At 64.9% G+C, this 15,397-nt stretch overlaps 1 protein-coding gene across 2 annotated transcripts in view; it reads left to right on the top strand.

Annotated features, from left to right (window-relative positions):
• Window positions 1-4,354: 4,354 nt before the first annotated feature.
• BRD3 (bromodomain containing 3) overlaps window positions 4,355-15,397 on the top strand; it is a 37,412-nt gene continuing 26,369 nt past the window's right edge. For both annotated transcript variants that reach the window (XM_070799657.1, XM_070799656.1), the window contains exon 1: window positions 4,355-4,501. The gene's annotated coding sequence lies outside the window, so the exon portion shown is untranslated. The remainder of the gene's footprint in view (window positions 4,502-15,397) is intronic.

Raw genomic sequence — 15,397 nt, 5'->3', positions numbered from 1 at the left:
ACCAAACCCATGTCTCTTGCACCCGTCTGCCGTGTTGGCAGGAAGGTTCTTTACCACTAGCGCCACCTGGGGAAGCCCTAGCAACGACTGTTTGCCATGGGGAAAACTGGTTAAGAAGAAGAATAAAATCACCCACAATTCTAGTTCCCATACTTGGCTGCCATGAGCCCACTAGCCCAGATCCCTGGTTCCCTTGCTGGCTTGATTCTCCTCCATAGCATCAAGCAGCATCAGGCACTCCACGTGTCTTATTTATGATACTCTGTACATCCTTGGGAGCGTGTCGGCTCCAGACAGCCGGTGCCTTGTCTTGTCCCCTCCTGTGTGTGCGGAGCCAGGAATCGGGAGGGTGGGGCATGGTTCCCTCACCAGCACCTCGGGGTGGGGTTGGAGGGCGGCGAATGCACAAATGCATGTGTAGGGCCGTGTCGAGAATGAAAACACCCGCTGCGTCTACCCTCACAACAGTCCCACGAGGCAGGTGCTTACTGACCCATTTCACAGCCGGGCAGACCGAGACTCCTCGCCCTGACCGACTCTCTGCAGTCACCTTCATGTGGCCGGTGACCCCCCACTGGAGGGGGGCGGGAAGCAGAAGTGAGAACGCTCACCGAGTGTCATCCCGTCCCGGGGGCTCCGCGTGCTTTTCTGAGAGGGCTAGCTGATGGACTTGGGGTGCTTGCTGCCCCCACACACCTCATCCCCCTACCACAATGCAGGCTCCTGGAACGTATTTTGGGGGTGAAATGTGAACCCCCACCCCCCTCCTCCCGAGTTCAAACTGTGCTCAAGCTAGTAATTTAACCTCACGGCGCCTCCATTTTGAGGGCTTCCCCGCATGGCTCAGATGGTAAAGAATCTGTCTGCAATGCCGCAAACCTGGGCTTGATCCCTTGCCAGGAAGACCTGCATAATTGTCCCTACCCCTTAAAACCAGCGAGTCAGTGAAATGACGTATGCAAACCTCTCGCCCCAGCACCTGGCTCACCCTAAACGGTCAACACAGGACTGCATGAGTAGACACCCTTGCCCCCCTCCACCAGGGCTCAGCCTGTGCCGGGGGGAGACAGAGATTCCCTTTCCTTAGTTGTTCTGCGTCCTCTGCAAGGACACACAATAACTAAACTTTTAAGAGACTTGTGTATTGACTCAACTATGAACCAACGGCGTTGCTGACTGGGGTCTCCAGGGATGTGGTGGGAAGACTGCAGCAGGGAGCCGCTGAGGCCCTGGGCAAGGGCTTAATCAAGGCCAAGTGCAAGCTTTAGGGCCGTGGTTTTAGGTCTGCTGGGCTCCTGTTGGGCTGACGGGGCAGCTGCCTTAGCTGCTGGGGGTCTGGCTGCCCTGAGTTTCGCAGATGGAGGCTGGAGAGGGGGTCAGAGGTGCAGGAAGGGTTGTTCACACAGCCACGACGTGCTGGATCTCTTGTAGGGCATGGGGGGCCTGGAGCCCTGCTCTCAGGGAGCTGCCACACTCCCTGAGGGTGCAGACGATCAATGTGCAGCCTAAGTGAGAGACCAGGCCAGAGAGGGGAGCCACAACCGAGGCGGACCGGGGGCCCACTCGCCCTCTACGTGCCTTTCTCCTTCCGCAGCTGCAGGATCAGGTCCTATTTTTATCCTCCTTTGACAGACGAGGAAACCCCGGTTGGGGAGATTAAGTGTCTGTGTTCCAGGCACACGGAGGCCCAGCCGCTTGTGTCGAAGCTACGAGAGCCTTGGGAGGGAGAGGACGGAGCCAGCGGAGGTGGGGGTGCTCAGGGCCAGCCTCCCCAAGAAGCCTCGGGGAGGGGACTCTTCACTGGGCCTGAGGGGTCGTTAGCCCAGGGGCCGAGTTCTCAAATGTGAGCATTGGTCACGTTTCTTTTACTGAGTCTCCTTCCTAGAGACTTCTCCAGCCTCAGGGAAGGTCAGTTGGCTGAGCTCTGTCTGCTGTGGGTGAGTGAGCCAGAACCAGCGCTGCTCCATCAGACCCAGGTGCTCAGGGCTGTCCCAGGCCCTGCTAGACTCCTGGGAGGGACTCCTCTGGTCAGTGGGAGACCAGAGGAGGAGGACCAGACCCAGGTGCTCAGGGCTGTCCCAGGCCCTGCTAGACTCCTGGGAGGGACTCCTCTGGTCAGTGGGAGACCAGAGGAGGAGGACCAGACCCAGGTGCTCAGCGCTGTCCCAGGCCCTGCTAGACTCCTGGGAGGGACTCCTCTGGTCAGTGGGAGACCAGAGGAGGAGGACAGTCTCCTGCAGCCTGGTCAGCCTGGCTGGTCAGGGATGGCTTCTGTGTGTGTGCCATCCAAGTCCCTGCAAGGTCTGGACGAGGTGGAGAGGCTCTTTGTTCGGCCTCAGGAGGAGTGGGGTGGGATCTTCTTCAGCAGAAACGTGGGTCATGCTGATGCCCAGAGAGCCCAAAATATCCACGAGGATGAGAGCCAGGGGGCAGGAAGGCGATGACTAGAACAGAAGTCTGTAAACTGGGGTGCCAAGGTGGGGCTGTGGAAAAGATGTGACCGGGATGGTAGTTCCAAAGGAGTTCATCGGCAGGTCCTCACCTCCCTTCTCCAACCTTCTCATGCTTTATAAACCAAAGAGGCTAAGGTCTTCCCCAGCCAGAGCCTTGTCCCCACGGGGTGTAAGAAGTCCGGGGTTCCCGGGAAAGGGACGGTTGGGAGGGTGGGGGAAGGATTTGGCTTCCTCTACAAGCTGCATTTCCCCGGAGCCGAGGCATTGGCGTCTCAGCCCTCTGTGCTCCACGGACACTTCAGCGCCCAGGGTTTCCTCACTTGTAAGCCAGGTGCAGAAGGCCTGTGCTGGGTGGGTGTGGGGCTGCACCCGCTCAGCGGAGTCGGTGTCTGCTTTAACGTTGACTTTATAAAGACGCCTGCAAACGCAGGCAGCAGCACTCCGGCTCAACCTGGAACAAACCCAGTGACCCCAGGGGCCTGGGAAGGATCCAGCCCACACAGGGAAACTCCACCTCGCAATTGGCAGGATCAGCGGGTACCAAGGAAAACTTGTTATGCTTTTGACTTTCCATGGGGGTTTAACATATGGAAGGGCTTCCCTTGTGGTTCAGCTGGTAAAGAATTCGCCTGCAATGCAGGAGACCCAGGTTTGATCCCTGGGTTGGGAAGATCCCCTGGAGAAGGGAATGGCTACCCGTCCCGTGTCCATGGGGTTGTAAAGACTCCGACACTACTGAGTGACTTTCACTTTCACTAATACAGGCAAAGTATCCACTTTAGGTTATGAAAGTGAAAGTGAAGTGGCCCGGTTGTGTCTGACTCTTTGCAACCCCATGGACTGTAGCCTACCAGGCTCCTCCATCCATGGGATTTTCCAGCAAGAATACTGGAGTGGGCTGCCACTTCCTTCTCCAGGGGATCTTCCCAACCCAGAGATCGAACCTGGGTCTCCTGCATTGCAGACAGGCGCTTTCCCCTCTGAGCCACCAGGGCAGCCTACTTTAGGTTGGAGCTAGATAAAAATCGACTTAATGTGTACACAGGAGGAACTGCCACCCCCCAGAAAAAAGATCTCAAACGTGTCCAGGAGCTGAATCTTTCAAAATACAGAAAAGGGCTAGGGCTCACAGGTTTTACCTTTGGGGCCCACTGCTGGAATCCCAGCCTAGGGACCTTTGATCTCATTCCTGCCTCTCATAGGGAAAGAGGCTGGCGCGGGGGAAGGTCCCCGGGCAGAGCCGGGAACGTCCCCTGCTCCTCGCCAGCACGAGGGACTTGGTGCCCTCTCCCACGACCAAGAACTCGAGCGCCCAGGCCCTAGCCTGACACGGGGACAGGAGGTGGGCGGGCTGGCAGGAGGTGGGCAGATGGGGGCGCGGCCGAGCGCGACTCCTCCCCGGGCGGGGCCGCCCCTGCGCGCGCGCGCGCCGACGCCCCGCCCCCGCCCTCCCGCGCGCGCGCCCCCGCCAGGCTAATTAGGCGCGCGGTTTGTTTACAAACATGGGCGCCCGGCAGGTGCGCGCCGCCCAGACCGTGCGCGCCTGGGGTTCCAGGGCGGCCCCACTGACTCGGGGGTCCTCGGGCGAGGGTGGGAGAAGCAGGCGGGCGCTGGCCGTCCTCCCGCCTTTTGCGCGCCTCCTTGGGCACCAGGAAATACGCCCAGAGGCGCGTGTCCCCTGCGCCGGAGTGGGCGCGGGGGCGTCGCGCAGGGTCTCCGACTCGCCACCGGCGCCGCACCCCGCCCCCGCGCGCCCCTCGGGCCGGGCCCGCTCGCGGCCGGGTCGGCGGGGCGGGCGGCGGGCGGGGGCGCGCGGGGCGGGGCGGGGCGCCGGCGGGGCCGGGACATGTAGTCCGCGCGCCGCGGCCTCCCCTGGGCGGCCCCGGCGCGGGCCCGGCCGCGGACTACGACTCCCGCCAGGCGCCGCGGCGCAGCGCATGAGCCCTGCTCGGCTCCGGCGCGTCTATTATGCTGCCGGGGCCGGCGAGCCAAAGAGGAGCCGGCCGCGCGGGCCGGGAGGGGACGGCCGCTGGAGCCGCCGAGGCCAAGTACGCCTTTCTTTTGCTTCTTTGCGCGAGCGGGGCGGCGGGCGGCGCGGGCGGAGGCGGGCCGGGCGGGCCGGGGAGCGCGGCCCCGTGCGCCCCGCGCAGGCCGCCGGCGCGGCCGGGGAGCCTGGCACCCGGGCCGCCGTCTCCGCCGCCGCCTTTGTGCGCGGCCACGATGCAACAAAGCGCGGCGGCGGCCCGGGGTCGCGGCGGCGGCGCGGACCCCTCCCCTCGGCCCTCCGCCCGCGCCCTCCCGGCCGCCCGCGTCCCGGGCTCGGGGGCGTCGCCGCGGCCGGGGCGCGCAGCCTGGAGTTGGCACGGCCCGCGCGCCCTGCGCCAGCGACCTCCCGCGCTCCCTCCCTCACGGAAAGGATTTTTTCCCCCCCTTTCCTCCGCCCGCCATCTTTCGAAGGGGGGATCGGGGAGGACGCGGAGGGGAAGGTAGCGCTTCGGCGCCACTTTGCCCGCGCGCGCCCGGCCCGCCTCGGTCCCTGGCCGCGGGGCTCGCGCGGGGGCTGTCGCCGCGGCTGGGGCGGGGGGCGAGGCCGGCGGCGCGGCGTGGAGGCCGCTGCCTTCAGAGTTAGCGGCCCGAGCTGACTTTGAACCCTTTGGAGTTGCTGGGTCGTTGCAGCCCGGAGGAGGAGACCCAGTTCCCGTTTTGAAAACAGCGTGAAAGGCGCTTACAACGGGCGAGCTCGAGTTGGAGCGGGAGGAGCTGGGCTGGGCCCTGGCCTGACAGCACGGCACAAGCCCATCAGGGAGAAGCGCTCACCCCAGGCCTCACACGGCTCCCCCGGCCCTCGTGGGCTCCCCGAGAGTAAAGGTGGGGCTCGGGGGAGTCCTCTCCGCCGGTTGCTCGTCGGGGTCAGGGCCGGGGGGTGGAGGCCTTGGGTCGCCTCCTGTTCCCTTGGGGCCAGGGGCGGTTTTGGAAAGACGAAAGTGGGAGCACGGCACGGGTCAGCCAGCAGACCCCCCGGGCGCGGCCCCGTGGCCCACCCTGCGGGTTCCCGCCATTGGGCCCAGTCCCTGACTGTCCTGCGATCCTTCATTTTGGCTGGAAGCTTTCTACCCAGAAGCGCACAACTGGGGCTCCTCCCCGTGTGTTCCCTGGGTTGTGGCTGCAAAGTTAATGGTGCTGGGGGGTGCTGTTGTGTATCCTTGGGCAAACTACGGGCTGGGGGCAGCGGAAGGCGTGTAACTTAAGGGATCGCTGTGACCCTCCAAGTAAGAACGGAGGAAAAAGTTTGTCTTTCTTTTTCTTTTTTTAACCTTGTTTTGTAGGTTTTCTTCCTGACTCTTTCTTTAAAATGGGGGTTCTTTTCCTGAGTCCCTGGACGGCATTTCTCCTGGGGGAGAGGTTGGCTTTCAAGGGGGTGAAGAAAAGGCCTGAATCCTTGCGAGGGTCCGGCCTCAGGAGTTAGGGACCTCCCCGCTTCCCTCCCCCTCCACCATCCTCCCGCAGCCGGGAGTCCGGCCTCTTATTTGCAAATAAAGCTGTGTGTTTGCCCTTCTCTGTCGTGAGGCCTTGATGTGTGCTCGCGGTTACAGATCCGGAGAGATAGGGCTCACGGCGTCTGGGGCGGGAGGGGACGCGGGGCGGAGTGGGCTGTTTTGCCCTGACCTTTCTGGTAACCCGAGGGCGGGTGGGCAAGCCTCTGGAATCTCGCCCCAGCAGCTCCTCGGAAGCTTCGATCCAGCCCCAGCCCCGCCGCGGGGACGTCCGGGGAAGGAGGGCCAGGCGGCACCGGTCGATTTTTGTTTTGTTTTTATAAAGTGGAGTAATTGCTTTCCCTCCACAACAGCCCGCGCGCGCTTGGAAAGTGAGCTCGGAGGGCCGGAGGCGATCTGTTAAATAAGCTGCGCCGGCCGGACTCTCGGGCAGAAAGTGAAAGTGTGTGTGGTTGGGGGGGGGGGGGGTGGTGGGCGGCGGGGTAGACAGCGCCCGCCGCGGCCAGCCGCGCCTCCTGCGCCCTCTTCCTCCAGCCTGGCGCATTGCCAGCCGCCCGAGCCCTGCGCCCCGCGCCCGGCGCTGTGCACGGCCATTTCCTGGGTCTGGGCGGCAGAGGCTCTCTGGGGAGCGCTGGCCCCCCCGCCACCGATCGCAGTGGAGTGGTTGGTGCAGGACGCCGCCCCGGCCAGCCTGGCCCTGCACCCACCACTGGCGGGTCCTGTTCTCCTTGGAGAGCAGTGCTTATCCTGTGGGGCCAGGGGGAGCTGGCCCAGGTGGGGAGTGGGGGGCCCCCAGGGAGCGTTTGCCCGGGTGCATGTGGGAAACGGCTCTGCAGGCAACACCGCCCCCCCCCCCCACCCCAACCACCGCCACTGCCAGTCTCCGGGTGGTCTGTGGGTGGCTGAATAGGACGGTCCTCCTTTCTGGTCTACTTGACTGATAGCGGACTTGTAAAGGGATAGGGCACCCGTCAGGCCCCATAGACCCCGAACCAGTGGCCAGTGTCTAGTCAGCATTCTTTGCTTCCAAAGGCAACTTTAGTGACATGTGGCAGAAAGCTGGGCGCACACCTGTCTGCTGGAAGCTTGTCCCAGGAGAGCCCCTGCCTGGGCGCCCGCCCTCCGCCCCACCCTGGGCGCTGCTCCCTGGTGTCTGTGGACGGGTCCACGGGTGTCATAACAGCGTGGGGTGGCCTGGGCACTTGGATCGAGGGTGCCAGTAGGTAGGTGTCCATGGGCCGGGCGGCTTGTTGAACCTCCTCAGCTTCCCCTCGAGTCATGAAGCCCTTTGGCGCCTGCACCCCCGCTCTGGGGGCCTATGGCCCTGTCTCTGACAAGCACTGGGCTCTTAAAGGCCAAGGGGGGATGTTTCTGGGTCTCCAAGTGGAGATGATGGTTACCTGGGCCAGGGTCGGGGTGGGTGGTGTCCAGAGGCCCTGCTGTGTCAGCGCTGTGGGTCAGTGTCTGTTTCTGCGGCCGGGTTTTCACTGTTGTGCATGAGAACCTGCTCTGAACCTGACCAGGTTCTTTGTGAGCTGGAGTCTGAGCTGGCAGACGCATGGGGGGACGCCCCCTCCATCCTTGCCGCAGAACTGGGGGAGTTGCTCAGGAGGTCACGAGGTACCTGGGAGAACACTCTTCCCGTGCTCAGGAGCTGCCACCTGGGTTGCCGGGTGCCGCAGGCGCCCAGTGGGGTTTTCCTGCAAGTGTTGGAATCTGGGTTCAGGAGGGTGATCAGGAGCGTGTTCAGGAGGGCTGGGGGCACCGGTGTCCCAGATGCCACCCCGTCGTGAGGAGCTGGCATCCCGGGGTCCCTGCTGAGGTCCCCGGTAGCTGGGGGCTGGAACGTGTGTCAAGCGGCTGGACCCTCGTGCCGTGTTATTGGGAGGAGCTGGCGGGCAGCATGGTCTGACAGTGTCGCAGGGTGAAACTCGGGTGCAAATGGGAAGAGAGGGCAGGAGGGGGTGCTGCCCAGCCCTCAGCCTGCTTGCCCTGTGGGCAGAGCCCTGGCGATGCCAGCTGGGTGCCAGGGCTGCTGGTCCAGAGCTGGGGCCCCGCTGCCTGTGCGCCCCAGATAGACCCCACCCACCTGTGCTCTGCGGTCTCAGCTGCCAGCAGGCTGTCCCGGCCGGGCCATTGCGGGTCTGGGTGGGGAAGACACCAATGGTTGTGTGACAACCCCTTGATGGGGGGGGACTGTGTGACAGTCCCTTGATGTCGGAGCCCGCACCCCCACGCCCTGTAGGGACAGGCGGTGCTTGGTAAACGTGTGCACTCTGGGGCTGTGGGAAGGGTCCTGGGGGTGGCGGCTGGGACCCCTGGCCCTTGGGTGCCCCCCGTGCTCGGAGTGCGTGCCGGACCCTCTCCAGGGCTTCCAGGCTCCGGCCAGCCCTCCCGTGGGAGCCCCTGCTGCCCTGGAAAGCTGTGGGCACCCAGGGAGCATGCTTGTGCGGGGACCCTGGTTTCCCAAGGTGGGGCTGTGCTACATGCTGCTCTGGGCTGGCACCGGTGGGCTCCCCCGAGGGCTGGGGGTGGGGGCCAGTGGCCCCTCGACCCCAGGATTGGGCAGTGGTCGTGGGGTCCCAGCCTAATCGCCCGCCTCCCTGCTCAGGTTCCACAGCCTCCCGGCTCCTCTAGGCCTTGGGTCCTGTCCGGTGGGGCGAAGGGTCAGCGTCCTCATGAGGGCCGCCGCCTGGGGTGTGAGCTCGGGAGGGCCCTGGCAGGCGCAGCCACTGCCCGGGTCTGGTCTGGGATGCACGGTGTGTGTGGAGCTTCTTCCCGCTCAGGGTCCCGGCGTTGTCCACACGGATGTCAGTGTCCAGTGGGGGTTGGCTGTTGGGACAGGTGACAGTGACTGCAGGTGGGGCCAGGCTCCCCGGTAAGTGCAGTGACCACCTGACCCCTCGCACCCTCTGTGGGGCTGGCTGGCCCAGAGAGGCTGGTCCTCCCCCCCGCCCCCCCCCCCCCCCCCCCCGCCCAGGAGCGTGGGGCCTGGCCAGGCTGTCCTCCATGTGTCCCCTGGCGTCACCCCCCACTCCAAGTGGCCGGTCCCCCACCCCCCTAGAAGCCCCCTTCAGCTTCCCAGCCCCTGACATGCACTGCTGGTGCAGCGTCTCTGTGGGTTTTCTGGCCATCTTTCTTAAAGGTGGTTTGTTTGAGAGGTGGGTGGGGACAGCCTCACACAGGTTAGGGGGTGTGGCTGGCCTGACCCTCACTGTGAGCAGTGACCCCATAGCAGAGCTGGTCGGAGGCTGGCTTCCCCAGGTAGGCTGGCGGGCTGGGCAGAAACATGGGGTGTCAGGGAACACTGTATTGAGTAGGAGCCTTAGCTCTGCAGAGCCAAGAGGACAGGGGGCGTCAGGAGGGGACCAAGGACTTGGTGGGCCAGGCCAGTGCCCCAGTTCAGCTCAGTGGCTCAGTCGTGTCCGACTCTGTGACCCCACGGACTGCAGCACACCAGGCCTCCCTGTCCATCACCAACTCCCGAGTTTACCCAAACTCGTGTCCGTTGAGTCGGTGATGCCATCCAACCATCTCATCCTCTGTCATCCCCTTCTCCTCCTGCCCTCAATCTTTCCCAGCATCAGGGTCTTTTCCAGTGAGTCTGTTCGTTGCATGAGGTGGCCAAAGTATTGGAGTTTCAGCTTCCAACATCAGTCCTTCCATTGAACACTCAGGAATGATCTTTAGGATGGACTGGTTGGATCTCCTTGCAATCCAAGGAACTCTCAAGTCTTCTCCAACACCACAGTTCTAAAGCATCAGTTCTCCGTTTGGCCTGCTTTATTGTCTGATTCTCACATCTGTACGTGACCACTGGGAAAACTGTAGCTCTGACTATATGGACCTTAGGGTCCCCGCCAACCCCGGGAGTGCTGTGTGCATGCGATGGGGCTGGCCTGTGGGGGTCACGCCCTGACCCTGGGTGGGCTGGGGCCCTGGTCGGGGCTGAGCTGCTCTGGGCCAAGGCCCTTTGGGTGGCGGCCGTGGTGACCCTGGGTGGGCTGGGGGCCCTGGTCGGGGCTGGGCTGCTCTGGGCCAAGGCCCTTCGGGTGGCGGCCGTGGTGACACTCGTCCCTGCAAGGCTGGGGTGGTGGTCAGTAGGGCTCAGGGTGTGCGGGGCCACCGCCCGCCTGGCTGACCTGCTCGGAGGCCCCTCGCTGGGCCCCTGGATCCCCTCTCTGGAGGAGGCAGTTGGCTCCGTCCGTCACTGAAGCCGACCCTGCCCACGCGGCTCCTGTTTCCTGAGGCCCGGCCACCTCAGGCAGAGGCGCTGGGGCGGTGGGCTGACCTCCCTGCGGGTCACTGCTATGTCTCTGCGGGTCTGTCCCGGGCATTCTGGGACGTGATGCGGAGCCTCCGGGGTTGGGGGGATGGCCTCGCTCACAGCCTGGCTCTGTCCTGGGCCCTTTCCCCTCTGAGCCTCCCACCCCACCCGGAAAGTGGAGCCCGTGTGACTCCCGCTGATGCCGGGATGGGACCTGGGGAGATGGGGCAGCATTGCGGTGGGGGCCTCCACAAGCAGAAAGGGGGCCCACCTCCCCAAACTCAGGAGGCGAGACCGCAGTGTCTGAGCTGGCCAGAGGGGACGGGGAGGAGGTGACGCCCGGGATGGGGCGCCCCTGCAGGCTTTCTTCCAGCCTCTGACCTCAGCCCTCAGTGCCCATGTTCCCCTCCAGCTTCCCCTCAACCTGATCCTGGCTTGGGAGTCCCCCTCGGCCCAATGCCCTCCAAGCTAGGAGCTTCCCGGGACTCCTCACCCGTCTGCCTCCTCTGACCATGCCCATCTCCCTGCTGCCCACCGCCCCCGCACCCCCGCCATGGCTGAAAGCGTGTCCCCCAATGCTGGTGAGCGAGCAGCCCCTGGGTTGGGCAACCCACCCCCCCCCAGCACCCCCGAGAGATGGAGAGACCAGGCCGCCCAGGAGTGCCTGACTCCGGCCACTGGGTCCTGTCTGCAGTGGGAGGGTCGGAGCTGCCACTGCAGCTGCGTTTTCTGGGCGGTTTCCATCGTGGCCCCTGGACAGAGGTCCACACTTTCCCCTTGTTTGTCCAGGAGCCTGAAGGGCCCTGGTGTCCAGCCTCTCTTGATGTGTGCCTCTTGGTTGAGCCAGCCTGCGGGGCCTGAGTTTCTGTGTATTATTTCTGATTCCAGTTCCCCAGGGAGGAAGGAGGCAGGTCCCAGAGCCTGGGGTCCAGGGACCCTGGGAAGGGGCGGGGAGATGGCTGTGACCTCTGGGGCCTGCCTGCCACGGAGCTGAGGACACCCTTGCCCCACCCGTGGCTGGATGTGTCCTGCCAGGGTCCCTTGTGACGGAGTGGCGGGTGTGTGGCTCCAGGGGGTGGGGTGGCCCCGAGTTGACCCCCGGCCCCCCGCCCCTCCACCACGCTGGGCCAGCTGCGTGGCTTTCTGAACCCTCCCGCAGGATCCCGCCTGAACCCATCTGGGTTTTCTCTTGCGTTCGAGGGCTTTTGCGGTTTGTCTGAGTGTTTCCGCTCCGGGTGGTTTCAGATCCCCTCTCTTAGAGGGAAGGCTTCTCTCACTCTGACCTTCGCCCATTCATGGTGCTGCCTTCTTGCCAGCAGCGGGCTCCCTGGGAGGGGTGTGTGTGTGTGGGGGGTGCTCCCCAGGAGGGGCGTGTATGTGTGGGGGTGCTCCCCGGGAGGTGTGTGTGTGTGGGGGGGTGTTCCCCAGGAGGAGTGTGTGTGTGTGTGTGTGGTGCTCCCTGGGAGGAGTGTGTGTGTGTGGGGGGGGTGCTCCCTGGGAGGGGTGTGTGTGTGTGTGTGGGGGTGTTCCCTGGGAGGGGTGTGTGTGTGTGGGGGGGTGTTCCCCAGGAGGAGTGTGTGTGTGTGTGTGGTGCTCCCTGGGAGGAGTGTGTGTGTGTGGGGGGGGTGCTCCCTGGGAGGGTGTGTGTGTGTGGGGGGGGTGCTCCCCAGGAGGGGGGGTGTGTGTGTGTGGGTTCTCCCTGGGAGGAGTGTGTGTGTGTGAGGGGGGTGCTTCCCAGCCTTGCTCTCCCCTCTGAGGGGCTGGGGCCCGTCTCCTGGAAGGCTGCCCTGCAGCGGGCCTGGCAGGCTCCGGTGCCCGTGGTGGGGGCGGGCCGCGTGTTTTGCTGCTGCCTGTGTGCCCCAGGAGGTGAGACCCGCCCCCCAGCCCTGCCGGGGATGGGGTGGGGGTGAAGGGGCGCCCCGGCGGCTCACAGGTCTGCTCCATCTGGTATCTGCTCTTGCATTCTGGGCTCTCTCACCTGCGCTTCCCCACCGTGTCCCGGTCCGTCCTGCCTGAGTCCACCCCCCACCCCCCAGCCACACACACCTGGCTTCGTCTCCTCTTTTGGGCCAGGGGCCCCAGGGAGCAGGCTGTGCCCCCCAGATCTCACTGTTGCTGTGGGGTGGGGGGGTGCAGGGCCCTGAGTGCCCGAGGAAAGGGGGTTCACCTCTTCTTTGTGAGGTGGGGGCTTTCAGTGGCCAGTGGAGGGGCAGTGGAGGCCCCCTGCGTGCCCCGCTTCTGCTCAGAGACCCCCAGTCATTTCAGCCCTGCTCCCAGCCCTGTGATCACAGAGCAGACGTGTCTTCTTCCTAAGACTTGGTTCCCATCTCTGAAGTGTGAATACTTTTAAAGAATCGTACCGCACACCCCCGTCACCCCCAGAGCGCGGACGTTGAGTCCAGGGTCATCGAACACTCCGTGTGGACGTAGGTGCCTCTCCGCTCACTGTCGAGCAGCTGTTTCCAGCGCGCTGGCCCAGGGCGGAGGTGCCCGGGTTGGGCACCGCCTCGTCCGCCCCAGTTGTCCCTCCCAGCCCTCGAGGGGCCCCGAGGCGTTTCCCAGGCTGGGTGGAGAAGCCAACCCAGTGATGGGCAGCCTTCCTCTGTTGCGGCTGCGTGCCCAGGAAACTACCCCGAGGAGTGGGCCTTCTTCCTCGTTTTTGCAGCGGTAGCTGGCCCTTTGCCGCTGAGGGACGGCCCTCTGTGTCCGAGTTTACCTCCTGGGGAGGTTGACATGTTTCCCTGCTGCTGTCATGTCTGACTTGGAACGTCATCTCAGACCCTGGGGGCTGCAGGAATGCAGGTGCGCTGGCTGGGTTCTGAGGCCCCGGAGGCTCCATCGGGACCCGCCTGGCGCTGGGGGAGCGGGAGTCAGGCTCCCGCCTGTTCCGTGAGGCCGCGGTCCCCCGCCGGGCGGTGGTTTGCTCCCAACCTGATCACGGCGGGCATTGCCTGCTCGTGCCCCGACTGGGCTGGAGCGGGGGCACTCACATCCCGGGGGCTCATGGGCGTCTGTGGGGGCCCTGCTTCTGCTCCAGGAGGCTGCTCGTCCGTGTGGTGGGGGCCTGAGTGCCCCGGGCCTCAGTTTCCCCCTTTGCAGCCAGCCCGTGTAGTGCTGCCAGGGGTACCTGGGACCCCCAAGGAGGGCTCCCAGCCAGACATTTGCTCCTTCTGTGGCCCCTCCTGCTGTCCCCACCCAGCCACAGTGGTGTAGGTCATGAGAGTGGGCTGGATCCTTCTGGAAATCCTCACTCTTGAGTTTGCGCTGTTTATCTTGATTTAGGGGGGCTGTGGGCACCCACTGGGGCTCCCTTGAGGAAGAGGTTCTGGAGTCTTTGCCAGTGGACGCAGGAACCCACCAAGTTGGCCCCCCTGCAGTTTTCCCATCTGGCTCCCTAGCCAGGGAGGCCAGGTGGGCTGGTGACCAGGCCTCCGTCCTGGGCAGGGCCTGGCAGGGCTGAAATGGGGGGCCAGGAGGTCCCGCGTGCCCACGTGGAGCCCAGGCCTGCTGGGCCGAGGAGAGCCCCCCAGGGGCTGGTGTCACCTGGCTCTTTGTCCGGTGTCCAGGAGCCCCTGGCCCCCCACATCCTCGAGGGTGGGCGCCGTTCCTCCGTCCTTGGGGCTGGCTTGGAAGCACTTGACCGCTGACGGCCGTGCCACTGGTCAGCCAGGAGGGCAGCTGGGACTTGAACCCTGGCGTGGCAGACCCTAGCAGCCACGCCCCGCTGCCCTTCTGCAGGACCCCCCATGTCTGCGGCATCTTCATGTCCCCAGCTGAAGTTAGGCTCAGACCAGGAACTCGGAGGGGTGCTGCTGCCCGGGACTGCCCCCTGGGGTCGCGGGGGCCCTGCTTGCCGTTGCGGTGGGGCCGTGTGGTGTCTTATGACTGCTGGGCGCCCTCTCTCACCCCGTGATGTCAGGAGGCAGGGGGATCCTGGGCTCACGTCTCCGAGGCTCTCAAGGATGGAAAAGCCTCAGCTTTGTCATCCATGCAGCGGGTCTGGTCACTGGCCATGTGGGATCACGTGGCATCTCCCCTTCCGTAGGGGTGGAGGGCCCGCGGCCGCCACCCAGCGCCCTTTGGGGCTTCTCTACCATCCGCCCCCACGACCTCACCCAGGAGGGCAGCTGGTGAGGCCTGGCCAGGGCCCACTGGGGCGGGTGCATGGTGACCCTGGACACGGCTGGACGGTGACTCTCCGGCCTGTCCTGTCGTTAGGGTTAGGGTTCCAGCCCTCTTCTCCAGGACCGATGTCGGTTCAGGGCTGAGCCCTGGAGGGGCGAGTGTGGGGCAGCTAGTGGACCGTGCGGCTCCAGCTTCTTTCTGGAAGCAGCCTGTGCCTTCCGGTCTCGGGATGCGGCTGTGACCCCCGCCCAGACGAGGCGGCTGACGGACGGCACAGCTGCGGCAGGTGGCCCCGCTGGGCCTCCAGCCTCCGCCTCCTGCTGCCCGACAGGTGGGCATTGGTGGGGTTTCTCGGCCGACTGGGCGACATTGGCGGGGGGCGTGGTGGGGAGGTGCGTGACGGGGTCCACGGCACCTCTCACAGCCCTGCTGAGGCTGAGCCAAGACCTCAGGGTGGTCGTGGCACAAGGACTTGCCCTGGACGGAGCATGCACGGCTGCCTGGCCCGGCCCCGGACCTTGGAGGAAGAGACGCGAGCTCCCAGACGCTTGGCCGGGTTGGAGCATTTTTCCAAACTAGAAGCCTCTTTACATTTGCTTCTTTTCGCAAGAGTAACGTTTTCTTAAAAAAATAAATCTACCGGTTCAGAAATGCAAGCAGAAAGGGAGAAGGCAGCCTGCGTGCTGTGGGCATGGGGTCCTGGGCACCCAGGGGGCCTTTCCGTCATCTTGCTGGCCCTCAAGGGGACGTCCCGGGCTCCACCAATGCCTGGTCTCCTCGGGGTCGCTGTCGGGTCGGCAGGGCTGGCGGGGAGGCGAGGCCAGACTCTTACTGCGTTGCTCGCCCTGGACACGCAGCCCAACCCAGGCTCTGCCGCGTTCTAGGAGGGCTGGCCGCCACAGGGAGTGGCGTGGCCCCTCAGGCGCCCGCAGCGGGACCGCCCCGGGTGGCCTGTGTAATGGTGCGGCCTGCCTGGGAGGCTTCTGCCGAGCCCCTGGCCGCACAGCTGTGCGGGGAGAGCAGCCCTGCTGCCTGGGATGGGCTTGCCCAGCCACTGC

This window comes from Bos indicus, chromosome 11, assembly GCF_029378745.1.
Source record: "Bos indicus isolate NIAB-ARS_2022 breed Sahiwal x Tharparkar chromosome 11, NIAB-ARS_B.indTharparkar_mat_pri_1.0, whole genome shotgun sequence".
NCBI classification, from domain to species: Eukaryota; Metazoa; Chordata; class Mammalia; order Artiodactyla; family Bovidae; genus Bos; species Bos indicus.
This window is presented reverse-complemented; position numbering and strand designations above follow the sequence as displayed.